The sequence below is a fragment of the Diuraphis noxia genome, unplaced genomic scaffold (genome assembly GCF_037042655.1).
Source record: "Diuraphis noxia isolate RWA-SAM2 unplaced genomic scaffold, SU_Dnox_SAM2 contig0002, whole genome shotgun sequence".
NCBI classification, from domain to species: Eukaryota; Metazoa; Arthropoda; class Insecta; order Hemiptera; family Aphididae; genus Diuraphis; species Diuraphis noxia.
The window spans coordinates 82,766,201-82,789,296 of NW_028301712.1; the positions used below are offsets into that span (position 1 = coordinate 82,766,201).

The 23,096-nt window shown below is 25.4% G+C and overlaps 1 protein-coding gene across 2 annotated transcripts in view; it reads right to left on the minus strand.

Annotated features, from left to right (window-relative positions):
• The window catches only part of LOC107173405 (5-hydroxytryptamine (serotonin) receptor 1B), a 227,506-nt gene that overhangs the window by 153,040 nt on the left and 51,370 nt on the right, over nt 1-23,096 (minus strand). For both annotated transcript variants that reach the window (XM_089220486.1, XM_089220487.1), the window contains exon 2: nt 11,769-11,827. The gene's annotated coding sequence lies outside the window, so the exon portion shown is untranslated. The remainder of the gene's footprint in view (nt 1-11,768; nt 11,828-23,096) is intronic.

The following is a 23,096-nucleotide window of genomic DNA, read 5'->3' on the forward strand; positions in this document are numbered from 1 at the left end:
GCTATAGTTCACCACCAATCATTACGGTGCCAAGTCTATCAGTTAGATAACTTAAAACAAACTTGGTTACTTAACTTTTCATTAATACACGGGTTGTCAACCTGCGATTAACCGTTTCCGAACTGTATCTGCAGTTAGTAATCAGATGAAGTCTTTTGAAACACCGCGTGTATACATATTATACTATGCGACACGAGACTAAAACCTCCACCTGCAAGACGGGATCTCTGTTTTTTTATGTTTCTATTCTTCATCACGTCCGTCCCGCGAGTATAATATTTTATAAGAGTGTTTGTCGTCGCACCCTATATAGCTATGGTCGCGAGATCACGAGCATCTGTGGTATTGCGTCGACGACACCACCGCCGCCTTAGTTCTTAATGTAATTTACCGGCCCGGACGCAAGCACGCACCCCGTTGTTAAACCTATATCAGTTACACCGGAGCAGTGGTTGTCATCACACGGGCGGCAGGTGACCTAGAAATGCGGTCTAGCCGAATTAATCGAATCTTGTACGCGCCACCACCGCCGCCATTCCGTCTCTTTTGCGCGTGCCGCATAACTCCGAGTCCTCGACCCGAGTAATTATAATTTATTATCGCCAAACCGAGCAGTCGTACGAGTGTATAGTTTATAACGTAAAGCGCATTGTATCATTATAATATTATTGTTATTATTATTGTTAAATGTACGCACCGGGTATTTACACCGACAATGATATTACCATCGTCGAGGGCACTGCTTCTTGGTCTGTCTATATCATATTATAATGTGGGTGGATATGATGAGTCACGTATAGAGAGACGAAGCTATGACCTGCAGTCCGTTTTGTTACATTTGGCTACGTCATATTGAATTGACCAAGTTTAAACACTAACGACCAATCGATTTTGATGATCTATCATAAGTAAATGTATCGATGGTAGTCGTAAATAATAGGTATTCTGCAGGTACGGTAAATTGTGATACAATGAAGACGTCAACATCAATCGACCCATGGAAAACTCCCCCATCTTCATCCAGGCACGAAGATGTAGTCATCACAAGAATTGGATTGGACACTCCCGCCTAACACACCTGCACCTCATAACAAAAGAAGACAGCCCGACCTGTGAACTCTGTGACAAAGCGCTGACAATCAAACATATCACACTAGAATGCCCCAAGTTCACCAGCTCCAGACAAATTCTCGGAAACCCATCAACAATGCAACAAACACTTGGCGAAGAGAACGCCAAAAACATATACAATTTTTTCAAAAACACAGGCTTAGCAAAACTAATTTAGAAAAATAACCAAATGTACATATATTTTATAAACTCCCTCTATTGTTAAACATAATGTATCCCCATAGTTCTAAGACCAATACTCTATTACCACTATTTTGTAATTGTTACAGGCTAATAACCTCAGGAGTTGAAGCCTTATGTAAATGAAAAAAAAAAAAAATTAAGACGTCGTTATTATCCCGTCCACGGTGGTATTTATTTGATTATTTCTAAACTGTAGTTAAAGAATATTCGGAAAGTATATACCTATACAGATACGTACCTGCTCCAGGATAATATTATGTATAACTTTTCGCGTGGTACATCTATATTTTACATTACTACATTTTTTTTTCTCCAACATGAATCATGATCAGTGTGCGTTTCAAATAATCCAATTAAAAACTATATTGCCATGTTATTTATTTTAAATTAACACGGAGAGTTATACACACACACACACACACACATATATATATAATTTTCATCTTTCATTTGTTATTATCATGGAAATGTGAAAAAATTATATGGATTAAGATTGTATTGTCTAAGGCTTTGAAAATAATTATTTACAATAATATTATGTAAGTAACATTTCCCTACATATTATATTAATTTTACCATATTATACTATTTAACATTTCTGTATAGTTTAATATAGTTTATACCTTTTATTCACGTTAACTGTTTCTGACACAAGAAAATAATAATCATAATATGTTAACTAATAACAATTTAATTTCGTTTCTTACCAAGTAAAAGTTGAGGTTTAGTTTTCATCGCACTATAAACATTTATTTGGTTTAATTTGAAATCATCGTGAGTAAAATCATTTATCAAAAGTTAATTCCTCTAAACTATAAAGATCATAATTTATTTTTTGTAAATACTCGTTATTTACAAGCAATACACAGTATAATACAGTTCAATGAATCAAGACCCTCAATCATAAATCATCACTTTTGATTTTCTTCGTTCAGGTGTATAAATAACCAGTAGTAAGGCGGATTTATCATCATTATTTTAAACCTTTTATAAGTCCTCTGGGATTATCTTTAAACAACGTCCAAACATATTGCGTGATTGAATTAGAATATCGTGTGTGATTCAACTAGATGAGGTTTTTACATTTACAATTTACTAGTCAATAATTAAATATAATTGCACATCAATACAGTAAATAATAGAATTTCTGATTACCACATTTAATTTAATTCATAAATGTCGGGTATTTCCTACATTTTATGGAAGTAAATTTAAGGTACCTATACAACCACTGAAGTCACAACCTTAAAGTTATCAAGGGATAATAGTATAATACTTAATGTACCATTATTATTTAGGTACCTAAGTATACTAAATTGTAGTTTATGAGTATGCAAGGTAGTATGTTAGAACGTGTCATAATATATTTAGCATATAATATTATATTAAAAAAAAAAAAAAACATGTATAACATTTAACTGAATTACTGACAGTGCATAATATGACTATTTGAGTTGATTTATGTCAAATTACTGCCACGGGATAGAAACCTGCAAGAATTACGGTATTGTTTGTAGTCCACTATAAACCCACCCTGAGAGACCGTAAATACTAATTTATGATATAACCTTAATTACATTGGTTTATGTGGAAATGTATAATCATACTTCAATGCCGTAGAGTAAAGAAGTTCGTTTACCATTTATTTGCCTCAACGGTAAAACAAAAAGAGTAAAATCGAGTATGTATTATAGTCAATGCATTTAAGTTTGTATAGTAGTGAGCTTTATTGTAGCGATGTACACCATAAATTTACGAATTTAAGGAATTTCAAAATGTTGTCGTTTATGTTTAGAAACATAAGTTTATGAAAACATATTACCACGTACAAAAGTGAAATTTATATGAAAACGTGTTCACGATATGAGAAATAGTTGATTATTATAAACCATTGAAATCATAAAACTACCACAGTCCATGAAGAATGAAGATGTTTACCAACATTTTTCGTTAATACCAATAATTCAAAATTCGTTATTAGAATAAAATTGTTCATCTCATTTATCAATTTCAAAACTACTTAAAGTATAACATAAATAAGATTCAATTATGACAAAAAATTAAATCCAATATTTTTTTTTTAATACAAACATTGGGGAGGGGTTATGGCCTCGAAACTTGTTTTGAAATATGTAATAAGTACAATAATTAATCAATAATTAATTAATTAATATGATTCCTAAATTATATTGAGACTAAAGATAATTATAATATTAGTGGAATTGATTAGTCAACTTAAAATCAAATTAAAAATTAATTATTTTATTATATATTATAATATATTATAATAAATATGTATTGGTTATATTTCTAATCGTCTTCATTGCCTGAAGACAAAAATTTAAAATCATTTTGCGCAATTTAAATTCAAAATAAAAATTTTTGTCACGTATTAGGCTTATAACACAATCAAATATTATGGGGTTACGCAAATATGGATTGTTTAAATAAAGCTGGTATGTAAGTACTCTGTGCGTCAGTAGAAATCGTGCGTGATTTAATAACAGTTTATAATTAGAATTTAAATGACAAGGTATAATATGATGATACATCAATAAAAATTAACGACTCTTGGTACAGTATTATTTTCCTATGTGGGCGCCATATCTACAATTCTTTTGAGCCCACAAAGGCTTTTTGTATAATAAATAAGTCAATGTCAAGACATTAGAATGAAGTAAAATTCCACCCAAAAGACACGCTTAGTAAAAGGTTTTAAAGCAACGGATAGTTTATATTTGCATGAACATAATATAATATCGGCCAATAAGAATTAGAAGCAGTGATGAATATGTATAATGAAATCGCATTTAGTGAAACAAATCGATCATACTTCCTTCCTATTACCTACCTATATTAACATAGGTCTACAGGTATTTATATCTCTATCTTTACAATAGTCGTTGAATATTCAATAAAATCAACATGTACATTTAAGTTGTTTTTTTGTGTATGGCATATGATATTTATTTAAATAACAATAACATAAAAAATTTCAGTCTTTTGTCATAAAATAATAATATACGCATGATACATTTTATTCAGATAATCATTAAAACAATTAAAACAATTAATAAATTAATTTCATTATAATATAGAAATATGGAGTTATTGAGGTGAAACTTTTTTACGGAGGGTAAATAAAAAAATATATTAGTGTTGCAGTAAAATTTTCCTGACAGATTTTTCCTAATTAATTTTTCAACTGACTTCTTGATTCTCAAATTAAAAATAAGATAGACATAATATTAAGGCATAACCGTTGGCAAAATGGTAAATCTTGATGAACTACATTTACTCAACGTATCGAAATCTTACCTTTTCTTTTCTGTTAAAACCAATGATACTTGGGTGGAATTATTTTCACATATTTTTGCTTAAAACTTATCTATCCTTAACGCCACAGGTTAAATGGTGTTATTGATAAAAAAAATAAGTAATGATAATATCAATATTGTTTACCATTCTTCATTATACGATGAATTTTTTAATCATTTATTTAAGTGCTTTTGTAGTATTCACTAATTGTTTTATAAATATTCTAATTTCAAATACAGTGATTATTTTTGTTATAAATTTGGTTCACAAGAAAGTCCACTTAGGCAACTCGCACTTTTTATTGTTTATAAAACATATTTCGAGCAGATTCTATAGTTGTATCATGTTTAGTAACTAATGGCCATAAAAAGATAGATTTAACATAGATATTTTTTTTTTAAACAATGATTATCTACTATACTTACATTATTAAATTAATAAATTCAACTTAATATCCGTCCAAACCATCTAGCTACATATTATGTAATATTTTAGTAAAACTATTGCAACTTGTAAGTTGTAATTTAAATAAATGTATTTTTTTTTATAAAATACAGACATTTTAAATAATTTACATAGTATTAAAATTTAAAAATTGAGTTAAAATATTGTTAAGCCATAATTTTATATTATTGATATTGTCTCAATAATAATTGTTAATAGTTGAATGCAGTATTTATTTTGTGCAAGAAAATTCTGAATAATCTTTAAAATAAGTAATAACATAAAATGTATTTATTTAAAAAAAAAAAAAAAAAAAAATGAAAAGTGTTAATAGTTTTATATTAATGAATAACTCTTTGAAATCCTTCAAGAATGTACTAAAGTCATTTTATTATAATATTTTTATGCCAATTGTGCATAATACGACCTTATTCGTATATGTAATGATAATGCGATAAGTTTAAAATGTATAAAACTGTTTAGTTTAAGTACCTACTAAAAAAAACGTAAATTTTTTTAAAGTTGAAGTAATGAGGATTTTAAACAGTTTTTGCTCTTGTAAACGCATATTATCGCAGTTCAGAAAATTTCAATAGGCACGCTTGGTAAACTGTAGTAAAAGTGAAAAATTCCAAAGAATAATTTTTTTAAATGTGAATCTTAAAATCTGATCCTAGTATACTGATTTTAGATAATATTTTCAGTTCTTAGTAGACATTTTATTATGACCATTAGCTAATGATGTTAATATGTTTCGTAAGTAGTCCATTGTCCATTGGTATTAGGTATATCAATAATTTGACTAATTAGAGATATTTGATTTCTCATTACATTTGTGGTTATGGATATCTACAAATAAAGTTCATACTTGAATTTGTTTATTTACATATCAAAGTGGATTATTTTATTTAAGAATCTTACAATGTTAAAAAAAATACAACATAATAATCTATATTATAGTAAAAATAAGACATTCTATCTACAATGACGTTTATATTTTAATACATAAGATAGTTAATGATATTATATAATTTGCAATTAAGTTTATTATAAAAATATATTCAATATAAAACTAGGCGAGTTCGATATTTTATTAAATTTCTATAATCAAAGTGTATTAATAATCTATTGACTAAAAAAATGTGAACCATGGAATATGATTAAAAAAATTAGTGAGCCAGAAAATATTTTTATAACTGTATAATACCAATATATTATGTTTAATCCAATAGTACAAACATCGGAGTTTCGCAATTGCTAAACATCGAGTAAAATCGAAGTAGATATTTATCTATTCCTGTGCTTTTAAAATAATTGAAATAAAAATGCCGAGATTTTTATATTTTTGTTATTAAATTTATGAAAAAACTACATTTGAAGAATTGCTAGTACTTATGCATATTTTTAATTAAGTTCCATTATAATCGATATTTGAATAAAATATAACTAATATATTAGCAAATCCAATATTTTGTGCCAAAGTGAGCAATGCGAGACGAGTGACGACCCAGAATCTCTGTATCACAAGTTCATATCTTCTAAATTCAAATCTGAATTTTATTGATGACTTGCTAATCCCCGCGCACTTCATTGCCCGTTAAAAATACCCACTCTATATAATTCGAAATTGTTGTTAATTCGTCGTTTATACTCGGGTAGTCATGATTAAAACTTCTCATGACAAATTCTTGTGGATTTATTCTATCTTAATCTACTTAAAAGATTTTTAACACAGTAATTTAAAATACAGGACTAAGAATATATTCAATCATAATATCTTATTGCATTTTTAGCTTTGTAAAGATAAAACAATTTTTAAAATTGGTTGATACCTAAAAACAAATTCCATTTTCTTATTCCTCCATACTAAATTGTGTAACCAATAGCTACCATATAATACTAATAAATATATTTAATATTATTATTATTTTTATGAAAAATCTTAAATTTTCAATAAAAAAAAAATAAAGGCGGCATTTTATCAAGGTAAAATATAGCCTATGACACTCACAAAGAATGTGGCTTTCTATTGGTGAAAGAATTTTCGAAATCGGTGCAGTGGTTCCACTAATAACTTCTCTTTATATAATAAATATAGATTAATTATGCAGCTTAATGTTGTTGAAAAAGTATAATCAGGTAAGAATTATATTTTAAGGCATGATACATTTTTATTAGAATTCAATAATATTTATACAATTTACTAGACATAAAATATGTATTTTTAGTATTGGTATTGTAATTATAGAATATTATAGTTTAACTTGATGAATTAAGTAAATTCTAAGGTTTAAAATGTATTTTATAGACGGGGATCTTAAATACTACCTTTTTACAATTATATTTGTTTAAATAATTTATTTTAACAACATAGCAGAGAATAACATGAAATTAAAACCTATATTAGAGTTAAGTTGATTAAACTAAGCTGATATATTTTAAAAAATTCGTAAAAGGTAGCATGATACCTTAATATTATTATTTAATATGCATTACACTAACGTGGTGACTCAACACAATAAACTTATTATCTTTTGGATGGGATACGGATGAGCTGCTTATTAATTCTTAGCCGACTGGTTACATTGGAATATATTACAAAATAAATAATATAAGATTTCGTAACGCGAATTCTGGATAACATATTATTTTTAAAAGTTATAGGACACAACAATTCATTTACGTATTTTAGTACTAATTATTAAAATATTTAAGTAACTAAAATTATTAACATCAATAAATAAAGAAAACTTATTTTAAAAATACAATTCCATTGCATGTAATATTATGATTTGGTATTGTTTTCCAATAACTAGTATCGGATGAAACTTAACATCAGTTTTAAGTTTAAATGAATTGAAATATCGCGGAACCTATAGAATACTGTTATTACCATATATATTTCTACAAAATCTGTACAAATTAACTATTTTTATATATGTATATAATATAAGTATTAAGAAATATAATATTATGTTATCTAATAAAACATTTAAACAATGAACAAATTTTTGATGAATCAAATAACAGAGTATATTGTGATATGAACCTACATTTTAAAAGGAAACCATGAGACAAATATTATTGTTATTTTAATGTCTGCTTATTTATAATGATAAACAAAGTTCAATATTCGATTCTGTGTGAAACTATGAATGTATTGGTTTAACAGCTTTTTTTTCTTTTTCTTTTTTTAAATATCTTTTAAACATTTTATTTTCTGTTGGAAAAGTAATTGGAAAAACAATAATACAGAAAAACGATAATAATAACGTAATACGAGTCATAAAAAATAATTAAATATTTTAAATTTTGTAATAATAATTCAATATTAAGAGCGGTAGATCAAATTTAATATTTTAATCAATAATTTCTAGACTTGAACATTTTCAAAATATATAAGATTTTTTTTTAGCTATTTATAGATATTAAAAAAATGTTCCATATATTATGTCGAATTTTATTATGATGATTAATTTCTTTTTTTTCAAAGTAAAACATCTTGACAATATGACACAATATTTTTGATGTGTTGTTTCTAAAAATATATATAAATATAATAAATTACATAATCATCATTTATATAAGCGTTTGAAATTTTAGATTCAATACAATTGAATATTTAAACAGAATAATATAGTAATTTTTCTTATAGACATTTTAGTTATTTTGTTCTAATTAAGAAAACATGTGATCCCTAATTTAAATGACTCTACCTTTTTGATATTATAATAATTGCAGTAAAATATATTTTGGTCAAAAATTAGTCAAATATAACGTATAATCATAAAAAAAAATTATTAATTGTTATATTAATTAACTACCTAGTTTACCTCTTTCACATTCATATTAATTTTTATCTAAAATAAAAAAAACTCGGTTATATTATTGAGATGATGATTTTATTTTTTAAAATTATTTTACTTAAATATTATATTACACAGGATTTTCTGGTCAACCATGTAATTTAAGAAGAAATTAATTGGAATCCACCCAAAAGAATTGAAACATATTTTTAGAACGGTTAATTTTCAATGTTATAGGAGTAAAATTTGATATTTATATTTTATCTTGAACTGATATTTTGAAATTGAGATTTTTCTGTTATTACATATTTTTTTTAATAAGTTCCAAAATTAAAAAAAAAATATTTTAATATTTGCAAAATATTTATTTTTTTCTTCTTTTGCGTAACTTAAAAGTATTAAAATAGTCTAAAACATGTATTATGTGGTTGTAATAATATTATACATTTATTTAAATGATATAATTACGGTCATACAGCGTTATGAATAGGCATTTTATCTACAGTACCCTCTTGTCGGGTTAAGTAATTATAGCGCACGGTGATGAAGACAAGTGAGTGTATCATGGTTATATGCAGCGGTAATTATAATTACGTAAAAATATAATTTTTGAATAAACCTATTATTTAATCAAATTTATTTATATAATACATTATAATAGCATAATATGATTACTATGCATTATATTATGACTGAAATAATTTTAGTCGGCTTATAATTAATAAATAGTACCTAATAAAAAATTCCTTTTTTTTTTTTACAAGTAATAAACAAGCTGTATCAATTATACTAGACACAATAAGAATATGAGATAAAATTTAACAGTTCATGAGATTTTGTTGAAAGAAGCTACCCATTGATAACACTTTCTATTAGCTTGATAATAAATTTAATTTAATTTAATGCATTTAAATTTAATTTAAGAGATCACGACACCAATTACGTTTCCAACTCCCGGAAGATTTTCAGGTACTATGGGAGTGGCTAAGTCTCTAATAAAAATTGAATTTTATTTTTTACAAAAAATATATATTCAAAAATAAGAATGATACTTGTTAAATAATTTTTTTAAAGATATAAAAGTTCCTGACTATATTTTATTGTGTTGAATATTATCATATAAATGTTTAATAATTGGAACTACATTACTGTAAATAACACAATATTATTGTAAATTTTATAATAATTTTGTGAAATCAAATTCATGAATGACAATTTTCATGTTAATTTACAAGTTTTTAAATTTATTGTTACCTATCTAAAAGTCTAATACATGTAAATAAATTTAAAAAATACTCGAATAAAAATTTATGAATAATTTAGGGCACTTGTTCAACTACTCGGTCTAAGTTTAGAAAGTGCTGAAACAATTTAAGCATAACCATAGAATGGTGTGAGCTTTGAGAGTCTATTTTAAAAACCTTGTGCCTACTGTGTAAAAAGGTGTAAAACGGGGTATTATAATTTTTGATGAATCTTGAACAATGCATATCAATTTATTAAATTCAATGTTATTATTATTCAACAACTTATAAAATATTTATTGTTAAATTTAATGCAATTATATATTTTAGAATATTAGATAAAAATTGGTGCTACAAAACATCATATAAATTCTGTAAAAAAGTATATTGTATTTCTTTTTATCTGTAACTTATCTAGTCAACATTTTATTAGTTATCTATTCTTAATACTGTTAACTTGTTAACTTGGTGTTATATAAATATTTTAGTTAGTTCATAGCCCATAGGATATTATATTATTATGATCAGTAATTAATAATTATGAATGGTAAACTATATCGAATGATTAGGAAAAATAGCCTAGCGCTATAAAATAACCTTACCTTATAGTTTACACAATATTAAAAAACAAACATAAATTATCATATTCCATGATGTTATCATGGTTATTGATCTGTTTTCTTATGTTAATAATTTTTTTTTTTGTTATGTTGGATAAATTCTTATGTAACACATTTTAAGTTTTAAAAATTTCAAAAAAAAGTGATTTGAAGTGTTAAGGAACTTTTGATTCTCAATAAATCATTTTTTTTTCTTAACTATATATATATATATATTTTTATCTTGAGTTTTATTATTCACCAGAGAAACATTACTTATCAAAAGTTATAAAATTTTTCAAAGTACATTAATGTGCCATCATCTTCTATTATAAGTTCTCAAAAATACAATTTTTCTTTTTCAGAATAAAAACAATAAATATAGTGACGAATTTAAAAATGTAGTCATTACGTTGTATCATTGTTTGAAGAATCTCAAAACTTTAAAAAATGAAAACATGTGTGTGCATATTTGCAATAATTTACTCCAATGGATTATATAGATTTTAATAAATAATTTATACATTTAATATTATTAGGTTATTTTTAGATTTTAGATAAATATCATTGATATAACTATAGGATGCATACTTGTATATTATTGTGAGCACATTTTAATTTGGTTATTCGTATTTTGGAAACTATTTTTAGTTGTATACTTTCTAATAAAGCCTTACCCAGCCAATCAGCATGCTTTTATACACATATTTTAAATGTATAAAAGTGTATTAAACCAAATAGTTAAAAAATAAATTGTTAAAATAATACAATTATCACATGGATAAATTGAAATAATCGATTAGGGAATTTTCAATTTTAATATTTTATTATAGTTATTATAATGTATTTTACATAATGAAGTGTAATAGTATAAGGTCAAATTTATAACTAAAAATTATTACTAATACTTAATAGTCTGCATATTTTTTATGACTAATTATTTCACATATGAAAATAACTGTAGGTATATGGTAATGTAACTTTATTCATATAAAAAATCATCATTAAAAATAATAAAAATATTTTTGTCATAAATACGATACCATTAGGTCATTTTCAACTGCTGTGCACGGTATGATGAATTCACCCTTAATTATAGAATCTGAAACAAAAATAGTCACTGCTGAAATAAACAAAATAAAATATTCACGCATTTTATTCTAAGCTGAAAATTATTTGTTTAATGAAGGAATATTTTCCACAATATCATTATAAATTCATCGAGGAACATAAATATTTCATATGATTATAATATTATAAACTAATGAGTATCCAGATATTATTAGGTTTAGATTTTTTTTTCTGTCGAAATCAGACGTTTAAAAATAATAGATGATTCATACGAGGTCCATCAATCGCTTTTCTATACCTTAACCTTGTCTCGTTTCGGTGGCGTTGGTCATCTCTACTTAGTTAAATTCAACTAAAATGTTTGGAACGATAATAATGCACGAAAATCCCAACAAAACTTGCGTCCAATAATGTGATATATGGTGACCGACGGTGGACCAACTATTATACGCACCCGAAACGGTCGACGTTGGGTATCCCTAGTGAAACGGGCCTATAAAACGGGGTGACAACGGGTCAAGTACATGCCGACCGGAAGTAGGAATCCGTTTGAAGTACGCACTGGACGTTATCAAAGACTACATATCATAATATGTGACCGGAAAATAACTGTCCGATAGAAAACGGGCATTTGTAGTGTATATCGCGTACGGATTTATTTTTTAATTTCCGCGTAGCAAAGGTTCACGTAAACATTTAAGCTGATCAGAGATACTGGTCGTCTGTCTACACAATTTATCTCCTAATTGTTGAGGTGATTGAAATGATTACTTAATAATATAGCTAATTAATTATGTCAGAAAGTAGCCAATTTACGAAAGTTAATGTTAAATATTAATAAAAATCAATTATTATAATTATTCAATTTTGTACATTTTTTTTTAAGAGTTCTGTCATTAACGTTAAACTTAAAAAAAATTTTAACTATAAATTTCATTTTGAGGAGAACTAATTTTTGTTATTCATAATTTATGTGATTATCAGCATCATAGCATTATACAAATTTCGCTGAACCAGATTATTTGAAACAATAAATTATGTTCACATTGTTCATTTACGGACGACGCAATTTGAGTAAAACCACCAAACAATAAACATAGATAGCCACTTGTTATTTCTGCTTCCATGTCGATTATTCTAACTTGACCCCGGTGTAGTGCCAACTACCGAGGTGGACTTTATTGATGCGATTTCATTTGAACATCCGATTTACGGTCATCAGTTGAAGTATGACAATAGACTGGTGGGCGAAATTTGTCTTCTTCCATCGTCATATTATCGTACATTTAATACCGATAATACCATTATAATAGAGTATAGTATGCATTTGGGTATATATACCATAATAATAAGTATGGTGGACGAATTATAAAAAATTAAATAAAAGTAGAAAATGTCAAATAATATCCGATTGAATTACCAAACAAATAATTTAAAATAATATTAGCTTGGAGTATATAATTATTTATATGTTAATATACTATTTACCTATATATATTTACTATTTGTTAGAAAAACAAAATTGACCATTCTACTAGATATTTTTGGAAAAGATTAACAAACAAAGGTTTTGTGATAATTAAGTACCACCATAAAACCACATAAATTCATAGGTAGGTAATCCACAAACAAAGAAAAAAAGTTTTGCAGTCTAGGCACGAAGCAAATTAAGAATTTGACGCTACAATATAAAATGATAAAAAAGAAAATTTTTGATTTATTTCATTATTTGTATTAATATAACTTTAAACTTTTATATATATTTTTCCTCAAAAGAATAGGAATGCGCTGTGAAAAGACAGAATCAAAAATTCTAATTTATCATAATATATAATCGTGACCTGAGGGCTTAGTGGGTTTTACTTTTAAACAACTATACACGGTAGTATCGAAAAATATAATAACATTTTACTGTGGAAAGAACTATAAAATAGAGTAGGTGGCCATGAAGGGTAAAGTTATATGTTTTATTTTAGGGCACTACCCGGCCAGTTGGCAAAAAAATGAAGGAAAAAATATAACGGTTTCCGATCACATAGACTCAAATAGCCTCAGGGGACCAACAACGGCGTAGAATGATTAAATTTCAGCAAATTATATTTGGTCTGGTTTTGGGGAGATATAGAACAATACCACCCATAGGCTATAAGACCAGTACACAAGTGCACACATATGAACATGTAAATAAATAATTTAATATATTTTCACCCACATTCGATCAATGCTCGCTCTCTTTATCATAATTTTTTTTTTAATAACAAATTATCACAAAGTTTTGTTTTAATTCATAAAAAAAATCTTACTTATTATGACATTTTAGTTTAAAAAAAAAAATATATATATAGTTAACATAAAAATTTAATTTAAAATATCTGTTAACTAATACATCTAGAATAATAAATTTTGAACTAAAGTCGCACAAATTACTTACAGATCGTATCAAAAAATATATATTCCTTAAAGAAAGTAGTATTCCATTTTACCAATTAATCTTTTATTAATTTATTAATTTATACCCAAGGTGCTATTATTTAGGTATCATAAAATATAATTTATAATAAACATAATACATATACCTAATAATATTATTTGGGTGATAAAGTATACATAATGTATTATTATGGTTCAACAGATGATTTTATTAGTTTCTTTTTTGTTTTGTTGGTCACAAAAAAACATCGACAGCAAAGGTCATTAGATACAGAAAGTTAAAAGATATGCATGAATGAGTGTTTATTTATTAGTTTTGACATTGTTCAAATTATGATTTATAATTTTATATTTTAACGACAGAGATTAAAATAACTTTTCTAGTAACATTTAGAAACTCGCAGAAATGATTTGTAATACTGTAATAATACTGATATAAAAACCAAAATAAATAAGTGAACTTATTGGGCCATGTAATTTCCGGTAATATATCTTCGATTTTTTTTTTCTTCAAATTACTTTATTCGTTTAAAAATTGATAATAAATTTAGTTCTAGATATAATATTGGACAGTTTATATTATATAGTGAACACCTTAATATTTGGTTGGAATCGTATCAAGTTCGTTTAATGATTTATTATACTATTTCACTCTTTATAACTATGTAGTGTATACCATGTGTTACGAAAGTAATTTGTCATCACTTTTTATTATTATTATACAGTATGCGATGTATGCCATATGCTTTATATTATTTTCCAATGTTGATATAAAACAAAATACTGTTTAAAACGCATGTGTGGTCTATGTATGACTTGTGACAAGTAGAAATACAACAGTATGATTGGTATGTATCACTTAATTGCAATAAAAGTAAACAAGCATAATATAAAGTAGTATTGTTTCAACGTTATAGCTATTTACTATTTCATTTTTATTTAAGCTAGTTTAATTTAAATCATGAAAACTTGAATAAAAATGGAAAATACTAATCAAACAGCCAGTTTAACACTTGATGGTGTTATATACAATACCAAACCATTAAAACACGTTACAAAGTTTTTGCTCAATACCATATTTTAATAAAATAATCAAACAGTATAATTACCACCAATTTACTTCATATTAATCTTGATTTGTGATTAATGTAATTGTGTTTTTGTCAATGTTATTATAGTTTTTATTTTGTAATTTTAGGTACATACTAAACGTAATAATTATTTCTTTAAATATAATTTATTAAAATAATATTTATTTTATTATTTGGCTGAAGGTGAATTGATAATATTTGGATGAAATTTGAAATCTGTTTTTCCCAAGACTTTGTATACCTAATTTATTCATTAAATTATATACATTAATTGCGCAGCTATGATAAAACAATTTGGTGGGAGATGACGGATAGGCAATAATTATGGTAAAGAAATAAGTCTCAATTTTAAACAACATGTCTTAATTTATATATTATTACAACTTGAATTAAATAAAATGTCCATGAAAATATTAATGTATTTCATTTCTCTTGGAATCAATCCAAGAATGATCATAATTAATTATAATATAGTGGATGGAATTTTCTAAGAAAATAAATTGAAGCAATGAAAATGCTAATAGTAGAAATAAAGAGATTACGCTGTAGTAATATTCACTGTTGAAGTTTTTATGAATTATTATTATTGGCTAATATAATTATAGAATTTTATCACATTTTTTTTTTTTGTATTATGAAAATATTTTGCATGGAATTTAGTTTTCGATACCATGGTATACATATAGATAATATGATTCTACTATAAAGGTTATTAATTAAAATAATACACAATATTTAAATAAGTATTAGATAGGTACGCACTTCTGAGACATCTCATTTATCTAAAATATGTCTAAAATTATTGGTTTTCATAGTATTTTGAATTCCATATCATAGCGTACGTGCTTTAGAACACACGTACAACACAGCACGTGCGTATGATGAAAATCCGCACTCATTATTCAACGTCTCCGAAGCTCATCGTCTGACATGATTCAATCTGTTGGGAAACTAGGCATTCACGATATCTACTATGTAGTAAACATGACCATACTAATACTAGGTGACGAATGTTTTTGAGCTTGTCAGTACAGCTTTGGATTATTCTGATTTAAAATGCATTACAAATTGACTGATATAAAAACATGTGACTTATATATATATATACATATAATATATATATTGTATATATGTAAATTAGAAATACGATATACATAATATTATATTTTAAACATCCTATCAAATAATAAATATTATCCACGTTTTTTTTTTCAATTAGTCATGTGAAATAACAATTAGATTTCTGAAGTTTAATATACACGTCAATTAATTTTATTTAAGCAATCACATACACAAAACATCATTATTTTTATCCATTTAAAGTATGATTATATATTATTTTGTATTTCAAAACTATTTATTTTTATTTAGATTAAATTGCTGTATATTGGTCAAAACGTAAAGCTAACAATAAATCGAAAAATAAAAAAATCAACCACGTAGGTACATAAATAATGATTTAATTTTTAAAAATAATACACTCCAATGTTGCTGCTGCTGCAAAAAAAAATACAAATGCTTTAATAGAAGTTTGTTTTTTCTGTGTCAAAATATATAAATTCTCAGGAGCTATACTTATTAAATATTCAGTTATTTTTTTGAATAAATACTACAAGGACAAACAAATGAAAAAAAAAGTTTTTATAATATCAATAAAAATGTTTCAATGCAAGTGTGATTATAACCTTTAGAAAAACTTAAATACGTATAATGTATTATCTATGTATTAAAACATTAAATTAATAATTCATTTTAATCAAATTGTCTGAAAATTTTCGATCTCGGCCATCAATCAAAATGTACTTCAAGTAAGTTTAATCATTTTATTTAACGGCTATTAGAATCTGAACAAGTAAAAATATTGCTCTCTTTATAATAAACCTAAATGCACATACGACTTATGAAAGTCTTCCCATTTTGAAGTCGTTAAAATAGTTTAGCAGGTACCACATATGAATTATTTTTAAATTGAACTTCATATTTTTAACACGTAGTTGTATGTGTTTTTATGAAATATTTGATAAAAAAAACTTTTAGAAATCTAAATTGATTTATAAAAATTTAAAAATGTATTACATTTCGTTTCTTTATTTTTTGTTCATAATATTAATTTAATTTGGTAAAGTAATAATAACTATTTTTTATCAATAATGTCATAGGTAGATTGAAATTTCTATTAATGAATGAATATGTAAAATGGATTTAAATCTCACGACAATGATAAATTAAGCTGTAAAGAAATAAAGGTAAAAACTTAAAAAATATGTTATATAAATAACACATTAAAATGTGAATTAATTAGTCATCACCATGTAAATAATTTTCAATTCAGTTTGCAGGACATTCAAATAGACTAATGGATCATTAAATTCTATGCCTTAAAATTTTTTTAACTCGTGTATTTTGCACATGCACAACAAACTTAATTTTGTTTAACAAAACACCTATTCTTATAATCATTTTCGGAGTGATTTTTTTTAAAAACAATTTTGATGTATAAACTTGTATTAATGTATCCTAAATCCAGAATTAGCAAACCTAGAGATAAGTATAGTTAAAAAAAAAAGCAGGCATGTGGATATCGCTCTGCTGTACATTAGGGGTGGGGTGGACCTCTGACTAGGGTAGGTCAAATTTGAATGCAATGATAGGTACGTATCATTGTATACGAAAAACGATTCTTAATCATCTACGTTAAGAATTTATTAACCATTCCTTATGCAAAATGTGTCCTAATTGAAAAATAAAATATTTGTTTCAAAATAGAATATAATATGACAATATTTAAATATAATATATCCTAGACTGAAAAATCATCTCCGTTCAGAATCGTTTTTCGTATACAACGATACCTATCATTGCATTCAAATTTAACCTACCCTAGTCAGAGGTCCACCCCACCACCTAATATACAGCAGAGCGACATCTATTTTCCTGTTTTTTATTTTTGTTTTACTCGATTATTTTGAAAACTGTCGGAAAATGTTTACTTTTGACCTCTATAAAGCACCAAGGATATTCACTTTTTCATCGGAAACCACCCCCAATGTTTGAAATTGAACACAAAAAAAAAAAAAAAAAAAACACACATCATTATAAAATCATTTCGTTCAGAATCTAAAAGTAAGTATACTTTCAAAACTTTTAAAAATCTATAATTTACAATTTAATTTATAGAAATTACAAACATAAATGTTTGAGTGAATATTAGAGTAATGTAATAGTGCATGTCTAAAATTAAAGTAAAAATATTTGAAAATTTATTTTATTTTTATACCTAGCTTTATTTTTTTATTTCATCAGAATTATTGTTATTGAAATAATAACGAGCATTGGTCTTTCTATTTTTGTTATCTACCTATACTGTTAAATTCCCACTGTATATTTTTATAACATGCATTGTATAACTCATTATCGTATACGTGGTCGTATGTGCGATCTTAGTAGTTCGAAGTTTCTGTTTGTTATTGTTAATATTATAAATATGTAGTTTATACTTTGTTAAAATCATTAACTCATTAAATTATTAAAATCATTTTGCGTACTGGTGAATTTCACTCATTTTAACTCATCACTAATAATTATGGGATATTAAATAAGCAGAACAATGAATTGTTACTGATTGAATGAAAATCCTCAATGGGCTGTTCTTACAAATTTCTAAACGTATTGGGGTACACATATATGGATTGGTTTAATTTGTGGGAAATTACTATGATAAAACTTAAACGGTTCTATTAAGAAAGTACCTGGATTTATCACAATTAATTCACGTTGATTTTCTCTTAGCTAGCTATACGTATAGTAACATATATTATCAGCTAAACGAAGGCACATGCTCACAATGCCAGAATTTTTTTAAAAATTGTTGAGAGAGAAATTTGGTTAAAAATGAATCGCAACACGCAGACCAGTTGAGTGGCCCTAAAGGTCAGGTCACCCGATCTTAAACTGTTAGATTTTTTTATTTGTGGGGGGTATTTGAAAAACGTTGTGAGTCCTGGTCCAAAAATAAACATTCAATATTTAAAGAATAAAATTACACATGAATGTAATCTCTAAAATGAAAGTCAAATACTGGCAGCAGCTACTCGTGAATTTTTCACCGATTTGAGGCATGCGCTCTACACAAAAGTACTACATTCGAACAATTTATTGAATGATTGATGTTTGTAAATTCTGTGCATTGAATTTCAAATAAAAATGTTTAACTTAATTATGAAAAATAATTTAGAATTTTGTTTTTTGTTTTTTGAAAATACACGTTTTTATAATAAATTGTGCATAATGTGAATTATACAATAAAATACTAATTCATAAAAAGAAATTTATTAATTATTATAATGTATCATGGTGTTAAAAAGGAAAAAACAACTAGGTAAAATTTAAAAAAAAACTAAGAGAAGTATTTTTTTTTTTTTAATTATAGCTAGCTCTAATTTCTAGCCCTTGCCAATTTTGAGTTTATCATACAAGTCGATGGGTCAAAATTACTTAAAAAAAAAGATCAATCCAAGTATGGTAATTAAAATAGGGGTTTCCATTAAAAAAATGAAGTTGTGCATGTGCAAAATATATGAGTTAAACAAAAAAGGAAGTCATAGAAATTATAATATTATGATCCATTAGTTTAGTTTAATGTCCTGTCAACTGAATTGAAAAATATTCAGAGCGTTATGAGTGTTATTGTGTACCTTGTTTCCACCGACACATGGTATACATCATAACTATTTAGGTATCTACATCTACAAATTGGGCTCATTAATACATAACACCTACTGATAATATTAATGGCTATTTAATAATCAATTTAACATGTCTTACACGTAAAGTTTTGTTAATAGTTAATAGTATTAACTACCTACCAATATGTGAAATATGACTGATATATTTTACATCAAGAATGTTTTCTTTAAATTAAACCATTAAAATCTGGTTAGCTAAAAAATTAATTAACCGATTATAACGAAAATGACCAAGAATGTGTTTGGAGATATCTAAAAAAAAAATAGTTGGTATTTTGAATCACAGATGCTGTATAAAGCATTTAATTTTTAATATTTGTTGGCTACAAGATATATTATAATCTATAAACTTCGATTGTATATTATTTGTATGTGAATGCTTTGTAACATAACGTTGCCACCGTTATGAGTTTGTGTTAATGAATGGATACTGTATTCGTCAATTTTAAATAAAAAATTCAACAAATGATAACCAAAGACAAAATTACATAAAAATTAGGTTTTATATTAACATTTTGAAATATAGTTTGTTCTACATAATAATAATAATAATATATATTTATAACTTAAATCTCTATTTTGGAAAAAAAAAATATTAATTCTGTGTATACAAATGAGTTACATTGTTCAAAATAATTCTAGCTATATTTTATTTTGGAAACTAAGCATTGATATATTGATATAACGATAAGGCACAGTTAACTTACTGATACGTTTGATGTGTAACTATATTACGGTGGAGTTCAATCGTTAACGATTTTTATTATTCATCATGATTACCTTGAAAAACATTTTGAATTTAGGTACACAAATTAAATTAAAACAGTAATAGTAGTCCATTAAGAAGCCAACATATGTGCGCCATAATTAGTAAACCATAAATTAAAATTTCATAAATATTGTATTCAATTAAAATGGAATTGACTTATTTTTTAATAATAAACAGGTATTAATTAAAAAATATAAATCATAAAAAAAATTACAATAGTTTTTATTAAAATTAATCAAACGTTGTAAGTTATATAATAGTACAATTGTGGCTTGATGAGGCGCGGTCGTACGCTCAATCTGCGGAAACGCACTGAGCGTACGTACCGCTCGCAGTTGCTAGTTCCCGGATGGGTGACCACCCGGGATTTTTAGCAACATATCCTTGTCACACATACAGAAACACGTGTTACAACCCTATCCACTTAAAAACCTACAAGCATACATACAAAAATAACCCCTACCGTATCACCCCACACCCAATGGCATATGTTGCCGCAGGTTCTCCTTACAAAAAAAAAAAAAAAAAAAAAAATAGTACAATTATTAAATCAATTACTGGAATGGTATAGAACATCTATAAAATCATACCTTCACATATTTTAAAATGATTATATCTTACTTGTTTCTTATAATTTACCACAATTTTAAAACTGCTATTATAACTTGTTATACTTAGATACCTAATGATTATAATTTATATTAATAATAAAATAAAAATATCAATACCTATATGAGTAATATATCGATATGGTAAACATAAAAAAATGAATTTTTGACACTCAAATTTGAAATTAACATTTAACACCATTTATATCAATTTATATAGCTTTGATATAATTGTATTTTGTTTTGAAACACATACGTTGATTTTTAAATTTAAAGATTGTAAAAATATCCTGAGTAGGTATTTGAATACTTTATATTCGCTTTGAATATTGGCCAAAGTAAAATTTATACGATACAAATTAAATTTATCAATGATAAAAATTATAATTAAATTATAAATGGTTTTTAATGTTTTTATTCAAATTTTTTAAATTTGTAATTTAACGCATTTGACTGAAATATTGTTCAAGTATACGAATTTTCTTGTAGGTTTATTTACACATAAATTAATTCAAATAAGTAAATTATAAATAGTCATTACAAATATATAAATATGAATCATATATATTATCTAATCAAAAGCTTAACATATTTTAAATTAATTACTTAAATTCAAATATTTTAACTAGAAATATATTTTGTCAGATTATTAATTAATGAAAAATATACTAATATTAAAAATATACAACACCATAGTCTGTGTATAAGTTATCAAATGTCATACCAATTTTGACGCTGTTGACTTTTTCATCAATTGTATGTAAATGTAAGCATCAATGTTTAAAATGTAGGAAACGATTAAACTAGCGGTTTTCAATTTTTTTTTTTAAACACAACACTTCATAATATTTTCACGTCACGAACAATATTTAGTTATGATACATAAAAGTAATAAGTTATAACTAATGAATATGATAATATTATACATAAATTAATTTAACAATGTTCTCACATTGTTTATACATTTTGGTAATTGTATTTAATATCTAAACATTAAAGTAATAACATTAACGGTATTTCAAAAAATGTAAGAAACAATATACTTGAGTAATTTATGAAGTATCATGATGGTACTAAAATAAACAATACTATGTGTACTCTGTACTCTAAGCTTCTAAAATTCAATAAATACAACTAATAATAATGTATCTAGTTATATAATAATTATTGTATGGAGTGTAAAAATAAAGCACGAACAATATACATAATAAATTAATTAGTAATATAATTTAATGATTATTGATTGTATAGTGTATACAGTTATACAGTTATATAAGATCATTTTTTTAAGCTATCTTCATTTTATTTTTTATTTATCTTCCAAAATTGAAGTCAAAAAATGAAAAAATAAAATAAAATAACAATCTGATAGCTAAGCAAGTATCTGAAAAACATATTATACACTAATATACATTTTTTAACTGTAAATTATGTTCAAGTGGGGAAGTATAAATAATACTATAACTATTTAGTACCTACTTAGAAATTATTAGTGATATTTTAATTTAAATAAGAAAAACATAAAATATAGTATCTATATATACAATTTGTTGAATGTGGTAAATAATATACGGGAGATATAATCGTAAGATATTATGACAATTAATATTTTTTCAAAAACATTAATTGGTCAAATGTATTAATTATACGTAAAATA